This window comes from Salarias fasciatus, chromosome 13, assembly GCF_902148845.1.
Source record: "Salarias fasciatus chromosome 13, fSalaFa1.1, whole genome shotgun sequence".
NCBI classification, from domain to species: Eukaryota; Metazoa; Chordata; class Actinopteri; order Blenniiformes; family Blenniidae; genus Salarias; species Salarias fasciatus.
Genome location: NC_043757.1, coordinates 17,528,093 through 17,547,644, shown reverse-complemented (window position 1 = coordinate 17,547,644; position 19,552 = coordinate 17,528,093). Strand labels below are relative to the sequence as shown.

General features: G+C 45.0%; 1 protein-coding gene across 6 annotated transcripts in view; it reads right to left on the bottom strand.

Annotated features, from left to right (window-relative positions):
- The window catches only part of marchf8 (membrane-associated ring finger (C3HC4) 8), a 78,071-nt gene extending 58,909 nt beyond the window's left edge, over positions 1-19,162 (bottom strand). For 2 of the 6 annotated variants that reach the window (XM_030106359.1, XM_030106363.1), the window contains exon 1: positions 19,085-19,149. The gene's annotated coding sequence lies outside the window, so the exon portion shown is untranslated. Of the gene's footprint in view, positions 1-10,070; positions 10,088-10,838; positions 10,856-17,953; positions 17,971-19,084 lie in introns of those variants that run through there. The other 4 variants (XM_030106366.1, XM_030106360.1, XM_030106362.1 and 1 more) reach the window with 4 other exon arrangements.
- Between the last annotated feature and the right edge of the window lie 390 nt (positions 19,163-19,552).

The window sequence follows — 19,552 nt, the reverse complement described above, 5'->3', positions numbered from 1 at the left end:
AAAAAATTCATTTTAAATGGTGCAAAATGTGGACTGTTTTCACAGCATTTTTCTATTTGAAACCAGACTTTAGTAGAGTTTTTGTTTCGCCGATAGATAATTAGCTGCCAGGAACATCCTGAGCAGCATGTCAATATTGAAGCCAGACTTCAAGGAGAAAAGCCAAAGGTCTATTCTGAAGAAGAACTTTGGAGAACGAGGTTGAATTACTGATTCGAAAAGAAGATTAAAAAAAAAAAAAAAAAAAAAAAAAGGAAGAGTTATCTAGACATCCCCATTTGGTCTACAGCCTGTCAACCCAATTCTGAAATATTCCGTCTCGTTTCTCAGCCTCACTGCAGGTCTTAATAAAATGAAAGTTTTGTTAAATTTTACAGCATCTTGTGCTTCCTCAGGCCTTTCCCTCTGTCAGACCCTACAGTACTGAAATTTTCATCTCCAAAGTGTTGAATCCTGTGATTTTCCCCAGCAGAGAGGTGATCCCCGCCATGCGTAATACACGGCCACAGAGGTGCGCAGGAGCCCGGACTCAGAGCGGTGATTTTCACAGCAGAGAGCGGCGGAGGTGTGACTGCGATTCCCCCGTCGGTTCTGGACACATTCAGACTGACGGAGACGTGAAGCGGCGGCGGCAGCAGCAGGGCCACGCCGTCCCGGGGAGTTACACAAGGGGTTTCACAAATGGGCTCCTTTTAACTTCACTTAATGCAGCCATCTGCGTGGCCACGGACGGCAATTAAGCTTCTCGCTACTGGGCTGTGTGTGTGTGTGTGTGAGACGTCTGCCAAACACACCTCTTCACCTCCATAGTATTGAAATAATAAGAAACCAACAAGCGAGCAGACAGAAAGGGGTGTAGAACGGGGGACGCTAGCTGGTGCAGTCGGGGCGTTCACTGGACTGAGAAAGCAAGACAGGTCCTCAGATAACGTATAAAAAGATTGTGAGGCGGGCCGGCGCAGCCAGAGCCGTCACTTCTGCTCATCACCGCGCCAGACGATCTCTGATAAGTAATCATTACGAAGGAGAGGTGATTACGCTCATGTCAGCTCTCACATACACACACACACACGCGCAGACACGCACACACACTCACATCGCCAGTGATTTTATCAGCTTATTGAGCAACAGCTGGCAGTTTCAGTTCTGTGCCAAAAGACTGTGTGTTGCATGGTTTTCCCATTTGCCTCAAATGCTTTTGATATTAACAGACAGATATAGGAGCGTATTTTTATTTTCACATTAGCCGTTTGCTAAACGAACCTTGAGCAAACTGATGAAACACTAGTTTGATTAAGTCGCGTCACACACATTCCTAACATTTCTGTTACAAAGTATCTCCGTTTGTACACACACTGCGTTTTGAGAAACCACAGCTGGTCGACGCAGGAGACGACACTCCCCCATCACGGCAAAAAAGAAAGAAAAAAATCACTTTGTGCTTGTTTCTTCCTGATCGGACTGTGAAAAAGCAAGAGGTTTCTGTGGTTTGTAAAGAAAGAGAAGAAGAAACAATCTTCAGTGCTGGCAGGCGTCTGGAGGATGTGGGATCGCCAGCGAATGCCAACATCGCTGTGCAAAGCATTATGGGATTGTTGACTGAATCTGATGATAATCTTACTGGATAGAAACCTGCACATCCAATCTGATCTCTTTTTTTGTGTGTTTATCTGAAATTTGTATGAACAGACAAAACAAAACAGCAGCAAATATTGCGACATTTTTAGAATACTATATGTTGAAAAAAAAAACAAACAAGGTTTTTCTTAATGACTCCTCTTTACACACCTGGATGGAAGGTCATTTAATTAAAGTTCTATAGAAACCAGATAAGTTCAATACCAGAGTGGGGAAAACCTCAAACTCTGAAAACAAGCCCAGTAACGACTGAAATTTAATTTTTGAACAGCCAAATCACAGACCACTGAAATTGTTTCTGTGCAGTGAAACGTAAAAACCAAGTACACAGTGCAGCCTCCCAGAGGGAACAAAAGCATTTATATGTGACGATCCAGCGAACAATTCGCCAGGTTCTCGCAGGAGGCGGCGTGCCCTTTACCATATGTGGAGGTCGTCATGGTGGAGCGTTTCAGACGCTGCAGCACGGATGACTCATCCCTTTCAGCTGATCTTTAACCCAAACTTGAAGCTCCTCTTCAAACTTACGAGTTTTTTTTTCTTCTCTCCATCGTGTGTTGGTTTGAAACTCTTCTCATCCGCAGAGAAGAAATCATCAATGAAAACGTAGAATAGCCTGTTTTGTTTTCACTCAGAGACCAAATGAGCTCTCGAACTTTCTGCACACATTCCTTCCTTCCTCCAACTGAAAACAATCAGCATTTCTTGTCCTTTAAATCAAGTGGATTATGTGACTTACACGCACCAACAGCGAAGTCATTTAAGCCCTTTTGGTAATTGCATATCTGTATTATCATCCATTATACGGCCATGCTGTGAGTCAACGAGCTGTGGCTGAAGAATACAGTTCACTCTGATGAGCTGAGAGCACTCGGAGCCCGTCGGTGTGTGCAACGCCGATGTGTGTGCAGGGATAATGACACACAGCAAATGAGTGTAGGTCAGTAGCAAAGTTACATCCCGAGGGAGTCATCACATGGAAAGGCTACTGACGCTCCTGCTGGATTTCAGCTGCAAACGTTTGCATCGATTACAAATAATTTTGTGTCAATTCTTGAGCTGAGGCATCATATTAAAATCAAAAATAAGAAAGACACTGAGAGAAAACACAAGACGTGTGTGCAGAGTATTCGGTTGAGCTTCACTCAAATGTTTCCGATGCACTCAAGACGAACCAAAAATAATCCACGGCCGTGGCCACAACACAGGCTGCTGCTGCAACAACGAGCTCATTACTATACATGCAAAGAGCAGCGGCTGCAGTGAAGCGCCCTCCCCAGACCCCGCTCTCTTAATTAGGATTGTGTTTCAGGCCTGGAGTCTTTGCTGGTCAGAGGGTGTTGCACAACTGGGAGAAGAAAGGAGTCGGGACAGGATTACACACACTGCCGAAACATATCGAGAAACATCCGGTGCAGGGCTACAACATGAATATTTTTAGGATTAATAAAGCTAAACTCATTCTGTCAATCAAGCTGTCAGAAGGTACTTTGAATGTGCATTGAGGCCACTTTTCAGTTCCTGTGTGTGTGTGTGTGTGTGTGTGTGTGTGTGTGTGTGTGTGTGTGTGTGTGTGTGTGTGTGTGTGTGTGTGTGTGTGTGTGTGTGCCTCCTCCAGGCCCTCTGCCAGTCACAGAGTTCACCGCAACAATATTAAATGCTACAAATCCAGCAGCACTCCAACCAATCTCAGGCCTCCTGTGGCTCCAATTTGCCATTGACCTGTTGCCATGGCAGCGGCTCCGGGGGTCACATGAAGCTGTTAAGGGGACGATGGCTCGGGATAAATGGATGCACAGACTGACTGGTTACAAGACTGCTGAAGTAAAAGTCAGTGTGTTTTTCAGCAGACCCCTGCTGTTCATATGTTTTTTTATTTTTTTAATTTTAATAAGTTTAAACTTTGTGTCCACCTAGTAAATAGTAATTGCGACTGCTAGATAATTACTGGCTTGGAATAGATTGCACAGAGTAAACACAGAGACAGACTAACACGCTCACAATCACACTTATGGTCAGAATCACCAAATGCATGTTTTCAGGTTAACGATAATGATAATAAATACACACAAAAAAACATGCAAAAAGAATCCTAACCATCACACTGAGTGTGTGTGTGTGTGCTCTCCTGGAGTGTACCATTAATAACCTATTATTAAAACTGTAATCACATAAAGCACTTTAGCTCATTTATCTCTTGATGATCCTGTGTATGTAACAGGCGTGGGGGTCCCTCTATTGACATTTAATATTCATTTAATACACAGTAGTGTAGTTTAATGGCCCCTTCCATAGTGATGATGCATTATTTAGGATTCCTGCGTGGTGCGTTATGATGGAGGGGGTCCTGCCACAGGCAGAGCAGCTGAAGTACCTCAGGGTCTCATCGAATGATCACTGATGGGAGGAGGGTTTGAGAAAACTGCCAGAGCATCAAGCAGACTGAATGCAGAACTGACCAGTGAACAGAGCGTTCTGAAAAAGCAAGATAGTGGATATAATCTTATGAAAGTATCTGTCTCTAGGTCCCTTCTACCACCGTGACCTCTTGAGGACTAAACAGCAGTAAGCAAAAAAACAGGAAGTGATAAGTAAACGTCCCATATAAAGTGTATTTTCACTGGTTCAGTGGTACCTAAGAGTGTCACACAGTCATTAATATTCCCACACACGACCACACAAGGTGGTTGACCTCCAATTTGTAACAATTTGGGGATTCGGTGTCCTTCTCAAGGACACTTGGGCATATGGACAGGACAGGACGCGGGATGAAGTCCACAGCCTCGCAATCGAAAGGCAGCCTGCTCCACACACTGAGCCACAGGCGGCTCTGTGGGCGGACGGATGAATGATCAGCTGTTAAGAGCAGCGATCTCTCTTTCCTGGACACAGGAGAGCACTAAAGATTCGAGAAAAATGATTCTCGATGTGGTTTCAAGGCCCATCTCGGCACCCATTTTTCCGATGACCACACATCTGCCAGAGGCTCCTCCGAACCACGGGAGATCCGCACGGAGAGACAAGGCCGTCCAAATATTATCTCATATTAAGTCAATTTATTTAAAAGAAAAACAATTGGGCCCTTCCCCCTGCAGCTCTTCCCCTCCGTGCTCGTGTGCCAGGTAAATCACAGGCCTGTCTCCTCTGCGTTCTGCTCAGCTGAGCTCCGCTGTTATTCAGTTTGCCAAGAGGTCCTTCTGTGTCCCTGCTGTCAGATCAGACCTGAGATATGGCTGAGAGCCCGTCCTCCGCTTCTGGTGTGCAACCAGGCAGAAAAATTCAGCTGTGTATCAATCAATCTCAACACCACGGTACTACAGCCTATAGTTTAGATTTAAAGAGGTCTCCTCCCAAAGGAACAGCGGTGAACGGCAGGAGAACGTACCGTCTGAACAATATCAAGAAGGATATCGCAACCATTCTTGATTTCAAGCAAGTTGAATTCATGAATTTTTACAGCTCTGTTAGAAAAGGAAGAGTTTGTTCTGCATTTTAAAGTGGGATTTTATGTGGATAACACAGCTTAACACGGCATGATTTTCACACCGTGTGAAAAAAGATGAAGCACTGATGGGACAGTGGCGGCCGCGGCAGCAACGCAGACGACGGCGCGGCGTTCCTAATTAAGACGGTTCTCAGGATTTTTAGAGGCACAGATGTATTCAACGTTCACTTGGCAAGTACAGAACAGCGCATGAAAATGTAATTTCTTGCTTTGATTGCCGTTCCCTCTGGGGATGTGTCACTTTGTCACTGAATCCCTTTATGAGGGGAGCGACTTTACAAAAAGGAAAAAAAAAAAGTGGGAGGAATACGGGCTACAAATTTGGCTTAATGTTGGACTGATGCCTCTGCAGAAAAATAGGAGTGAGTGGAGAGAAGGCGGGCATTAATTTCATCACGGTGCAGATGCTGTAACGGTGCTGGCAGCAGTGACTGGACTTAATGCCGCGCCAGAAATCAGACACTCACCAGTCGACGCGTAGATTAACGGAGCGTCAGTAAAATCTAATGGACTCTTTGGATAAAGCCTCCCGCCGTTAACTCTCGCTCCCACACACAGAACGCATCGGATACATCAAGTCTGGCACTGCAGTTCAGACCAACTGTTAAACAAATCTCACAGTTTAACTCCGAGATATCTCCACTGAAAATGACACGCTGTAATTTCATAAACGTGCACAAACACACAGCGATGTGTGGCGCTGAGCTACAAGACTAGTAGTGATTACCTGAGCACTTTTTCACAACGTACTAGGAATACATTATCATAATTTTTTGGGGTCATTGTCATTTCGAATGCAGCTGTATTGTTTATCATCACTGGTGTCTGAATATTAGCGTGGCTTCGTCTCCGGCTCCCAGGGCTCCACGACTATCTGCTCTATATGCTAAATTAATCAAAAGCATCCATGTTATTTAAGTTCACTGCATCTATAATGTTTATCAGCTGTAACATCTGATTAAATGTTAATGAACCCCACTCTGAATGGAATTAATTGTGTGTTTGGGCAACGTAAAGTCTGGATAGACGTCTGAGGTGAAGAGAAAACCACAAGAGCAGAAGCTGTGTTCATAAACACCAGCTGATGGTTTGATATCAGAGCAGGAAAACACAAATTATGTGCAATTCTTGAAACTTTCTGTTCAGCAAATCTCAGGGGGTTAAACTAAGGACGGAGGATTCCTTGATAACAGCATATGTTACATTTTCGGTACAAGAATAGACACACCAGCTCTGCCCCGGATACACACAAGTGGGTCATTCAAAGTTCAGCTCAATGCTTAATTCAGACAATTCTTTCAAGGAATCACAGCTGAACTCCGGACCGAAAACAGAGTGCGATCCAAGTGTTATTAAGAAGTCTTTCATCTGGGACGGTCTTCATTGATCTAACTCCGTCTCCACTTTATCCACAATGCGGCTGCTGGCAGCTCGGAGTCCGCTCCAAATGAAGCTGGACAGGCTGCCACTCACTCACTCACTCACTCACTCACTCACTCACTCACTCACTCAACGCTATGTTCAAACTACAGGCCTTTACTCTCAATTCTGTCTGACTGAAATCTTTTTTTTTTTCTTTTTTTTTTTTGGGTGCTTGCATGGTTTTAATTTCAACACAATTCAGTGTGAACAGCGTACGGTTCAGACATCACCGACAGGGGAAGACATGGCGGCACACACTGCAGACGTCACCGAACGAGTGTCAGTCTTGAAATTGTCGCGCAATCGGTCTAGACGGAAGTTTGACCAGATTATACACAAAGGAGAAAAGAATATTAAGAAGGAAGAGAGTTCAAAAACTGACCTCTCCTAGAGGTATGTGTCAACGCATGTGCAATACATGAAAATATCATGCAACATGCTTCCTCCTGACTTCCGATACAAGTTGGGTGAAAAGCATCATGGACATTCAGACTGAGGTCACTTTGACTTGAGACCACATAAAGACTGTGAAACCGATCTGATATGAATAGAAATGATTTGGATGTTTAGACTGGATTAATATAAAAACCCAGACTCAAATCTGGATCTTCTCACAGTCAAACGGCACTGTGTAGATTATCTTTTAACATATTTAAATTTGTGAGAAATCCCCTCCATAAAGTTTGTGGGGAAAAACAAAATGAAACAATCCGACTAAACAAACGGTCACAGATGATGCAACTTCTGGTGAAACTCCTGGAAAACATTTTGAATCATTCAGGATGTCGCATAATCCTGGAAACAACAGAATGGGCTTCTAAGAATTCATAGCCAATACAAGATTATTTTACGTCACTTATTTTCAGGCCTTTCCGGCGGAGAGTCATTCCTATTTACGGGAACAATGTGCAGTGACTTCCTTCTCTGTATCCACATCAAGGAACCAGATAAGGTTTTCCCAAAACATACTCTGAAACTATACTTTTTAATCGTTGTGCAAGTTTAGAAAACAAGGACCAAAATGTGTTGATGAGTTTCTGACAGGAAGATTGTGTTCCCTGCTAACAGAAACACCTCACTGAAACACTATTGACAAGAAGGATTTTCACAAGACCAAAAAAAAAAAAAAAGCAGAGTGACTAAGGCTGGTAATGATTGCTTTTCTAACTTGTTTTGAAGTTGGCAGAAGCGCTCGAGTTCAACCCAATCTTTAAGCCAGTCTCTTTACTCTTTTCATTAACACTGAGCTATGCAAAGAGCATTCAGGTAAAAGGTCTGGCATTTTGTGAAAACCAGGCTCATGGATTTCCAGCTCGGGGAAATTTTGCCAACATCAGATTATCAGCTTTAGCCTGCGAGTAATTGATGTTAATTCCTCTAAGGCCTTCCAAACTGAAATTTTGGTTAATATGTATTGTTGGAAACACTGGGCTAATCTTCTGAATTGCAGTGTTTCTGCAATTTCTCTGAGTTTTGGTTGATCGTATTCAAAAAGGGATTTGAAGGTTTTCGGATTCAGACGAATGCAGGAGTTGCCGAACCTTAACTGCGCATAAATGTGACATTTAAAACCTTTTTCTGACAGTAAACTATACAGCATTAAGGATATAATTCAAGCAGAGGAGTTGGGAGTGGAGGGCATTTCATCAAGCTCAAAAAATAAAATAAAAAATGAAGGGAAAATAGCATATCAATTCATGACTGACTCACAGGAGCCTTGATAAGAGCTTTGACAAGACGCTGTTTATGTCTCTGTGTGCGTCATGACAGGATAAGAGAGAGAAAGTAAACGGAGTGGATACCAGTACAAGCTGGATGGGCAATGATTCTGCTAGAATGGCAGAATTAAATATCTGGAGAGGGGGAAAAAATGCTTAAATAAAAGGTGCAGATGCATCAAAAATCCAGAAAAATGAGACAGGAAATGAAACTGTAAGCCACACATCGTAGTAAACACACTGTACAAGATGCAAACACTTTGTGAAATCTCAGCGCAACAGTAAAAGCTGTGGAGGGGAGCAGGAGTCCAGGAAGCCGCAGCCTCTCCAGTGTCTGCAGGCAGATTTGAATATTGACTTTCAGTTTAGGTTTTTTTTTGTCAGCACATGTTGAAATTGCAGTCGCTGCAAACATGGAAACAACAGACAGAGCGTGCATTGGAGGATCGTACAAGACAATCAACACTATAAACCTGAGAAACCAGTTTTCGCGAATACAGACAGGCAAGGCACGTGCACGTGCACGGACCGGTGGAGGTGGATGTTGGGGAAAGCTTTTTTGTTGCAGCGTTGAATATGAAGCGCTTCAGAATAAAAGCATGCACGTATGTTTGCCTTGCTTTTAAGAGTCTTCGCATACACAAGCAGCCAACTTCCCGCCGTTCACCTCACATGCACTATTCGCACGGAATCAGCGTTACCTGGGAATCCGTGGTCATTCCTGAATCGCCCCCTGACGTCTGGCGTTTCATGTAATGTCTTACGGGGTAAGCAAAGTCTACATCTCATTTCGAATTTATTGCCTTAATAGCTTGGATGTGATGCCAAGTCTGTGCACGTGACAACATGTGCTGCTGCCACGTGCACGTGACACGCGCGCTTTTGGATGAGTGTGTTTGCGGGAACAGGTTTCTCAGATTTATAGCGTTGATTGTCGTGAGAGCCTCATTACACCTGGACCCTGATCTCATAAATGCATCAGTTCGCGACATTTAAACATGAACTCCGCTGCTGGCTTAACAGCATGTAATGAATGAACGCCTTGTTATAAGATGCACTTGTGGCTCGCTGTGATCTACTCGAACTTCATCAGCTTCTTCGTCCACACAACCCATATTTTATCTCGTACTATCTGAAACACATGAAAGTTGCAGCTTAACTCAGTCATGTTAAACTAACACTAAAAAAAAACCCTTCAACATCTTTTACAGTAAATATAAATGTGAACACATGGGGTGACAGGAAGACCAGTCACTGTAGTTCCTTTTTGAAGGAGGAGGAGTTGGCGAGCACAGGGGGAAGATTTTGAGAAACGTCACTTACAGTATTTCATTTGTACAATATCAGTCAGGGCTTTCGACATTTCCTCTTCTGAAAGTCTAAAAGGAAATAAAACAATTTCTACGGTATCCATTATACAAGTAAGCTTTTTTTTTTTTTCAAATGTTCCGTCTCAGCTCAAGAGCAATGAGTGATTCACGTTTCCCCGTAATCAATATGACTACACTGAGTTTAACCACAGGAAAAACAAGACGAACAGTGGCCGTCCAGCTGTGTCAAACAGGATGCAGACTGTGCTTCTCCAGGAAACTACAGCTGTCGGTGCATATCCACAGAGGACGGCTGTCTGAAAACTACCGACGGCGTCTCGATCTGTGCTTTCGCGTTGTTTTCTCTGCCCTTCAGTGGAAAAAGGCCGCTTCGGCCTGAGAAAAAGGAAATGAAAAACAAGCGCGCCACCAAAGAAACTGAAAGCGTCTCGTTCCCGGCTGCTGTTCTGACATTACCAGTAAACGCGGCGCTGTTCCTGCTCGTGGTGAGAGCGCGCTCCGTGCAGGCCGCTCCGGCCCTCAGGCGAGTGTTTGTATTGCCTCCGCCGTGCGGAGTAGCCCAGCTCAGTGTGGAGGAGTTCTGCAGCAGCAGGCAGCAACGGCCCACCACAGTGCTCCATGAACCAGCAGAGGTGTAATGTGTGTGTGTGTGTGTGTGTGTGTGTGTGTGTGTGTGTGTGTGTGTGTGTAATGAGCATGTGGACTCAGGAAACGACACACTGGGAGACAGCTTGAGAGGCTGCTGGTCTGTCTGGTGGTGGACTCGGAGGCCAGCGGCAGCAAAAAGCGGCTAAATGACGGCGTGGCGGCGAGGAAAACAGTTGGAGAACCGGCCCCCAGCAGCCAATTTTACAGCAGTTAACCAGCAAATACACTCTGCAATATAACACACACCACTGCTAAGCACTAAATCCTTATTATGAAAACATCATAGAGCAGCGGGGAGAGGAACATATTCTCAAGTCTTGATGTCAGGGCTACTGTTCTTTGACACTTGGTTTAAGGATTTCTCCTGTTACAGAGTAGCTTCAGTGCATACTCAAGGCCCTAGGATTTAAAGGCTTAACATGCAGGAGAAATGTTGCTGTAATTAAGGCAGAGGCCTTCTGTAAACAAATACCCTTCAAACACGTCCTTCGTCTGTTCCATTCATTTAAAGTAAAATCGTGTCGTCGATACTTTGAAACAGTCATTCGGGATTGTTCACAAAGGGATGCGACTGACCTGAATCGGTGGAACGGTGTTTGTTTTGAGGAAAGTTGTGGTGTATTTTGTCCTGTCGAGATAAATTTGGGTGTGCCGGCCTCTGGCAGTCCAACCCTTCAACCGATCTCTGATAAACCACTGTGTGGTCTGTGCTCATTGAAGCATTAATTTAACACAAATGGCGGTCCTGATGTGCTTTTGGTATGAAGGTGCTTTGCATTTCTTTGATGGACATCAATAAATCAATGTCAGAAGAACTGGTCTGGAAGTGGACTGAAACCAGCCTCTGGAGGGGTCAGGATCAACTTGTTGAAAGCGCACCAGGGTTCACGGTTGTGGCGATGTTCCTGCTTCCACAACGGAGCTGCATTAGCAGAGCGGCTGGACCAGAGTCCTTTTTAATTGAGCCGAATCATCCGAGTGTGGCCGCTGCCTCTGAGGTGCAGACCTCACCTCTTTTGTTCCCTTATGCAGTAATACCCAACGTTAAGACAGAAAATAAACGTGTCGGGTTGGTTTGACAAGTAGGTGAAGCATTCTCCATCACACCCTGGCCCTCCCACTGGGGAAAAAAAAAAGTTAATCCAAGATACTTGATTCCATGAATCCGTCCACAAAACTGAAACTCTCTCTCTCGATCAGATCTGAGATGCCACATGTACAACCGTCAGTCAAACTACCCTGTGGTAGTTATGCAGTCTTAATAAGGACTAGAAAAAGTGACAGCTTCACCGTCTGAGACCTGACACGGCCATCTTGATCCCTCTGCTGAAGACACACACAACGCTGACGGTTGCCAACTAAAGAAAAGCAGCTGTTCTGCGGCTCGCCATCATCACTGAGCCAGTGTTGCCACAGCTGTCCAGGAGGCCGCAGCAGCACCGGCAGCTGCACACATGCAGACTGTTGCATTCAATCAGCCGCCTTAATATTCTCCTTTATTTCTCAAAAACCAATTTAAACCTACTGTATTGCACAATGTCTACAAAGTCAATTTAAATGAGCAATAGCACGGTGAATTAATTATTTAAGACACTATTAATAACTGCAAAAAGGCTCAGGGTTGGATTACAAAGATCAAAGAAACGCAGGGTGTTTTTTTTTTTTAAGCAGAGCAGGGATTCGGGGCTGGAACTACTCCGCAGCCATAAATGGAGAACATCTCGCACATGGATGCATTGTGATGAGGTTTAAGTCGTGAATACACTTTAGTAAAAACTACAAGCGGCAGAACCTCCTCTGGCGACGCAAACACCGGGAAACGGCAGAGAAGTCATTAGTAATAAAAACTCGTCTGATATTGGTAATGAAATGACGGCTGGGGCTCGTTCTGCTGGTGGGAATTTCTGCTCGCTTTTTGTATCGGTGCTGTTTACAAACGGCCAAGTTAATTACACATGAAGAGCGGATTGATGGTGCTCCAAGAGAGGAAAAAACAACAACAACAAAAAAACAACGGCAACTAAAAAACTTGCACGGCTGTTCCCAGAGATTACATTACAGCCACGGTTTAACGCACAACAATGTCTAAACTATGTTCTTTGTTCGCGTATCGGCAGCGGCTGCTGCGGCTCACCTCAATTACACTTTTCCTGCACAAAGCCCCACCAGCAGCAGATAGAGACATTTTATGGGATGCATGCAGGCCGTGCTGCTCATGCATAAAGTCGGCAGAAAAAGGTCACAGATAAACAGCTTAGCGATGTACTGTAATTTGTTTTTGATTGTTTTTTTTATTCCAACTCAGTAACTTTCATGTATTTGTGCCGTATAGAATTAAAATAAGGTGTCTAACCTTCCATGTAAACCAAGTGCATCGTTGCACCGTCAGGGGAAATACCCTTGTTCCTGAATAATCACTTTGCACAAATGATCTTTTTTATCTTCGATTGCGAGCTCGCTTTGCCCTTCATTCACTTTTCTTTCACTCTTGAAGCAATTTTGCAAATTCCCCATGAAAATGTTTACTTCAAGTCAACTTAACAAGATCTTACAAACCAAGATCTATATTGAATGAAGGAATAATTATAATAGTTTTATTTTCAAAATAAAATGTGTGGAATAAATTTAAAAGAACAGGAAAAAATAAAAGTAACCAGCTGGAATAAAAACTCACACAGATCAACTATCACTAGTGCGCAGATGTCTTGACAGTATTGCTGTATTTCTGTTTTTCTTTATTGCAAACTAGTTAAAATCTTATAATTAGACTGAAACTGCAGTAAACAAACCATCTGAAAAATCCAGTGTGATTTTAGTCATGCAAAACGCATTTCTATTGAAGAGCAGACTGAACAGTCCAATTAAATCTGTAGAAACAAAAAAGCTTAAATTCAGTTTGACAATGGGGTGACGTGACACAACATGAAAATGAATCACTAAATTATTAAAATTGAAGAGAAGTTCAGAATCAGTACTTTTTCCACTTTTGTCAATTTAATGAAGAGTAGTTTCATTTTTTTCCCCTTTTATTTAGAGTCTTTCTTGAGTTTTGGGAATTTAAATGGAAAGTTGATTTTCAAAATCTTTGTTGTTCTTCACACAACACCTTTTTTTTTTGGCATACTCGACTAACTGATACATAATCAATTCCGCTCAGACAAAATATTCACCGGTAGATAAATGTGCAGACGCATGGTTAACTTACACCTACAGAATACTGTGCAATGGTGTAGAAATAACACTGCCAAGTCAGGATGCCTCAAAAAAGAAGACTTGTTCGTAGTGTAATTGCGTTAAATAAAAAGCATCGTAAAAAAAAATAAAAGGACCATGACTGGAGTATTTGGTGTGACCATCTGTTCTCAGTTTCCAGAACTTTTCACACCTGCCTGAAAACTTTTTGCATGAATCTATCTTAAGAAAGTTATTTATAAAGGCTGAGATGAATCTTGTGATTCTGTATCTTTTTTTTTTATTTATTGTTGCTTCTCATAGAATACCAAAGCGGACAGTGGGATACTTTATAGAGTTTACTGGTCTTGATTGAAAAATGTTATGTAAACCGGATTAAGGTAACCTCTGAAACCTGGCGGAATGTTTTTGCAATGCAGCACATTTCTTACAATCAGATTCTATATCAAAAACTTCAAAGGAAGTTGGAGAAGAGACAGCGGTGATCTGGGTCTGCTGACTCCGGGAAGCCTGAGGAGAGAAAGATGTGTTATTCTCACCTTTTCCTGGAAGAGAGCAGAGCAGCAGAATAAAGGTGGGAGGTTTTTCCTGATATGGATGAGCAGCTCAGATAATTGGGTGTTTTCCTTGCGCCATCGACGGCGATGTATCAGCAGCGTTTAATAATTAACTGAATCAGACAGCAGACAGCCTGCGCGTAAACGGTGACCTATGGGTAACACTGTAATCTTCCTCAAAGAGGCATGAAATTGAAGTTGTTCTGTAGACGTTCTGCGTTTATTCTGCCTGTCGGATGCACTTCTGAAGACCAGTGGATTCGGTCAGGCAACTTTACGGTGAACTCCTTAAATTAATTCTATTTACATTTTAATTATGGTTTAATCTAAAAAAAATAAATAAATCAGGAAACATTGGGTCAAAGATATTAAAAATCAAGTTCAAGCCTTGTAGAAAAACCCATCCCATTAATTCTGAATGAGCCTCAGTGTTCAAGTTCAATATTCTACAGAGTCCATCTAAGTGAGGATAGAAATTTCATCCGTGGTTCCAGGATGACCTGCACGTTTCACACGTGTCCCTGCTGCTGCGCGCATGATTTAAACCAACCTGCCGTCACAAAGATCCACAGAACCTCGGCTGCGTTGTGTGTGAGCGTGAGAAAACTCCAGGGCTGCATTTGCACCAATATGTGCTGCTTCTGATTCCAACGCACACACAACCTGGCACCACTGAGTCTGCCTAACCCCACAGCCTTTGCTTGGCTCATTTCCATCAGTAGACAAAAGCCTTGAGAGAAAGTGAAGGCCCTAATGATATCATCAACCACATCCAGCAACCTGCGGCAGTGCCATCCCCGGACCGTTCCGCTGAGCCAGCACCTTCACCGGGCTGATGTATAGCAGCTGTCGAGCGCCGGCCCCCATTTCACTGCACATTATAGTTTCATCACACTGGTGCAGCAGAGCACACACGTGCACGCCTGCTCACACGCGGTTTGTAAGTCTGAGTGGGGGACAGCGACTTAATACAGAAACACTGACCTTTTATAGCATTTCTTATATATTCAGATGCTGCCATTAGCTTTCTGCCAGTGAGGCTCAGTCCACGGAGGTGTATGACAGAGGAGGAAGTCATTAGACGAGAGCGATACTCCTCCAGACGAGTCGAGCCGAGCCGAGCGGCCACGGGGAGACAGCAGAACGGGGCAGGCCAGGATGAGTGGGTTAGCGCACGGCCGAGAGAGCAAAGAAGAATGATACCTTTATTATGTTATTACATTACGTCTCGGCCAGACGCTGAAACGACTGCACAAGCAGGGGACGCAGTCCTGCAATTATAGCCTGGGATCAGATAACAGAAGCCGTGTGCCGCAGCTGCAAAGTCTACACGTCCCTGGAAACCCTGGGCCGCAACTGCAGCTGCTACGCCGCGCTAATACTGTTCATATAACTTTAATTAGTTCGGCCTAGGATCAATTAGGAGAAGTAAAACCATGTTGAAGCGGAGGACTCGCAAAGGGAGGCAATCACTGATGCTATCACAGCGTCTCAACAGCCGCTGGAAGAACAGGAAAAAACCCACATCCTGGACAATACACACACATACACACACTTGATAAAAGCAAAGGGAATGCATAATCTATGAGCAATATGTCTGTTTAGTGCAAAATGCAAGCAATAATATTTTAGAGTGGAGAGATGGAGGTACACAGACGGTGAGCGCCATATTGAAGCACGATATGAGCAAAAATAGATACATAAATATAGCAGGGGCAAAAACATGCTGTTGATTGGCTGGAGAACAAAACACAGTAAAGGTAAACAGGTGTGTATGCTGCAGCGAGGAGACGACTGCACCCCACTGGGAAAAGAAGGACATGGTTTGGATAACGCACAAAATCGTTTAAAATGATGGCCCTGATCCTACGTGTTTATCCAACAGTATCCTTCTCTTTTCCAAACAATTCAATATTTTACAAATTAAGAAATTGATTGTTTTTTTCATTCGCCGGCATCTTGGCAAACCTCAAACCACTCGGTCAACTTCAGACAGACCGCAGACGTATTCCTACAGGTGGAGAAGGCTCTGCGGAGAACAGACGCTCTCCGGAAGCTGAACCAGCCTCTTCTGTCCCGTTTCTTTCTCGACCGCTTCAACACACCTGAACCTCATGAAGGCTCGTCACCGAGTCCATCAGGAAGCCTGATAACGAGCCTCATGACAATCAGCTGTTGAAGCAGGGAGACGTGGAAGCACGCAGGACCGCGGCCCTCCAGGAACTGAGTTTTACACCTCTGATCTAGAGACACTGAGGCCCCGCCCACCCTGGACATCGCCTGTCCTCCTTTGCTGCCGTCAGTCGCTGTCCTTTAAAACCCGGACAAACTGATGAACTAACAGGTTCTACTCTCATTTGTCATGTTGCCCCTGAAACATCAACCTAAGCTTCGGCTCCATCCTAAACGACGACGTGTCAAGCAGTCCGTCTTTACAATGAATCAACACAAGAAAACGTCGGATTTTCAGCCACCTGAATCATGAACAGGCTCTGTGTGCCGATCAGCCACAGTGCTGCTGAAACAAAGAAGTGAGCTACACAACACGGAGCAGGAGGAAAAACCTCGTTCTGAAAACCTTCGAGTCAAACTGTGCAGTTAAATGTAATTTGATTGAAACCCCTATAGAATGATAGCGTCGAGGCCGTCAGGCCCTCGCTTCCATATTGTGATGTGCTGTGGGAGGCGCCTTTCGCATCACTGCCAATTGTGTCAAACAATGACGGCGGTTAATTGGCAGAACGCTCCTATCAGAGCCTTCAGATACTTTTTGATTGCATTCTTTCCACCCTACAATTACTTTACTCGGAGCCCGGCTCTAAAGACAGAAAGCATGAGTTAATTTGCAGTAGCGCACAATGGCAGAGTCCATCAAGGCTGCAGGCTCTGCACAGTTTTAGCAGCTCAGAAGACACAGAATAAATCACTCTCTTCCTCTTTTTTGAAATCAGAACTATGGCTTTACTTTTCATTTCTGCACAGTCTGTCAGAACGACCAGCGGATTGACGAGTCGAGCCGACAGCCGGGGCGGCTCCAGCTCCAGAGGAGACGGGGTTTATGGTAACAGCAGAGCGCTTGTTGATACCAGCAAGATCCCTCATTGTTAGATAGCAAACAATCAGCTGCTCATGGAGGAGGATCACTCCTTAGAAGTGTTTATGTCTTTCTGAGGAAATGTGAAAATATACCTGTGCAAGTGCACACATTCAATGTCAAGCAACTGGGAAACAATGGGCTTGGATGTGAGCAATAAGACAGACTGTTAAAGTCCCTTTAAATGGTTTTCAACCTCATATTCACTGCTCTGAACAAAAACAACGTACTTCACTGCCAATAGCCCCAGTGTGATTTGACTAATAAGAAAAGAGCTGAAGTTTTGACTACTTAAAAGCTCCTCATGAATAAAACACCACAGTCACTGTTTTCTTTTACTTTTTGCTGCTGTAGATTAAAAGTCCTCCCAATTACCTTTTGGTGGACGAGACTCGTATTTTATCAGCTAATTTATAAAACCAAGATCAAAGCTGCTGCTGGCTGCCTGCAAAAAGGCCACAGCCGTCCATCACCGCAGTTCAAACACTCAGTCGAGCGGTAAAGTTGATCAGCGCCCGAACAGAAGTCAATCAATCTGTAGTAATTCCACGTGAGGAGGCAGGACCTCCCACAAGACAAGCAATCTGCTGCTGCTGCTGTTGTTGTTGGCGTATTTATGCATGCACACCCCAGATACCAATGTGACAATGAGCTCCCTCATAGCAGGAAGCCCTCAGCATTTCGCAGCCCTGGCGAAGACATAACCCAAGGCTGGAATGATGCAGACACACACACAGCTGGTTCTTCTCTCCTCCCCGACGATGGCAGAATGCCACAGTCGAACGCCGCACCGCCGTACAGACGGCGTTGTAAGAAGACATCTCTGACATGAAGCTTAGAGTCGTTACCAGAGACTGATGATGAGCAAGAGGCTCGCCCTCAGCGACAGGGCGAATTCAGCCGGCGGGGGAGGCGAGGGCAGCAAGCTGTGAAGTGTACTGGAGTGCGGCGTTGCATCTTCAGAGGGCTCCGAAACAAACTGCAACTGCGGAGCACAAGAGTGAACCGAAAAGCACGGAGACGTGCAGCATGACGGGGGTGATGATGATAGAGGAATCTGGGGGAGAGCTGTGATCCTGCAGCCAGCAGGGAGATGGTGCAACATCTGACTGACTGTAGGAGGAAAATGAGCAGATGTGAAGCTGCAGCTTCCCTTCAAAAGAGTGTGACAGAAAGTGGTGTCAGAACGCAAGTGGAGCTCTTCAGTCGACTAGTTTCATCATGGCTTTATAATAAGGCAACACCAGGCTGGGAAGTGCGCCTCCTTATGTGTATGTACCGCTACTGTAAAAATACAGTCAAATAATAATGACCACAGGCTGCACATATGGAGCACCATGGATGAAGTGAGCTCGGGTCAGACCCTTGTGACCCCTGCTCGCTCTGAGGCAGGACAGCCTGTAACGCCGGACCGCGTCTCCTCACTATAAATCATGTCTGGAGGATGTTTTGTCCCATTCCGCCGCAAAGTGCAGGCGCGTCGCGAAGCGCGAGCTCCGGGTAAAAAAAACCCAACAAAGGCTCCCCGGTCAGCAGCCGCCTCCTCTCTCCCAGGAAAACCCGGCAGAGAGAATGTATCTAAAGCGGCACCTGCGCCGACACGAGCGCGGTGCTGGGTTTTGCTGCAGAGAAGCACTTGCTCGCGCGAAAACTGAATTTCCATACCTTAATGATCAGAACGCGTCCGGGAGCCGACTGTCTGGGAAAAAAAAAAATCAAAAATAAAAAGCAAATCCTCGCAGCATAGTCCAGACGCACGCACGTCCGTCCGTCCGTCAGCCCAGCAGAGCCACCCTTCCTCCTCTCCTCCTCCTCTTCCTCCTCCTCACCGCCTCCGGAGGCGCAGCGGAGACACAGGAGCTCAGTGTGGACGCACACAAAGACGCGCCGGACCAAACGCTTGCTCCATATTTTCCCTCATGACGCACACGCGCGCACTCACGCACACAACGGGAGAAAGGCATAAGAGACGCACTCACCGGCTGTCCTGTGTGTTTGTGTTTATTTCATGGCTCCCGGCTGAGCGGCGGGGTGCAGCGGTGCGTCACCGACTTCCGCGTTTAAGATGGAGCGGAGAAGGAAAAAGAGGAAAAAAAAAAACGCCAGGAAAATAATAAATTTAGAGGACAGGCGGCGCACGCGGGCGCACCCGGGTCTGTGCACTGATGAGGAGATGGGAGATCAAGAAGATGGAGAGGATGATGACAGGGGGAGGGGGGGGGGGTTTATGAGTCTGGATCAGGCTCATGTTAGTCCAGACCGATGCAGTATTGAAAGCTACAGCAATCAATGTTTTATAGGTGTGTCTTCAACTGTGGTGTGAAAGAGTTGCTCGAAATCCTTTTCTCCAAATTCTCCTGCTCTGAGCCACGAGTCGCTCTTGAAGTGTCGCACCCTTCCAATCACGTGGCTGTTTGCTTTAGAAGTTGCCTGAGGGTCAGAATTGT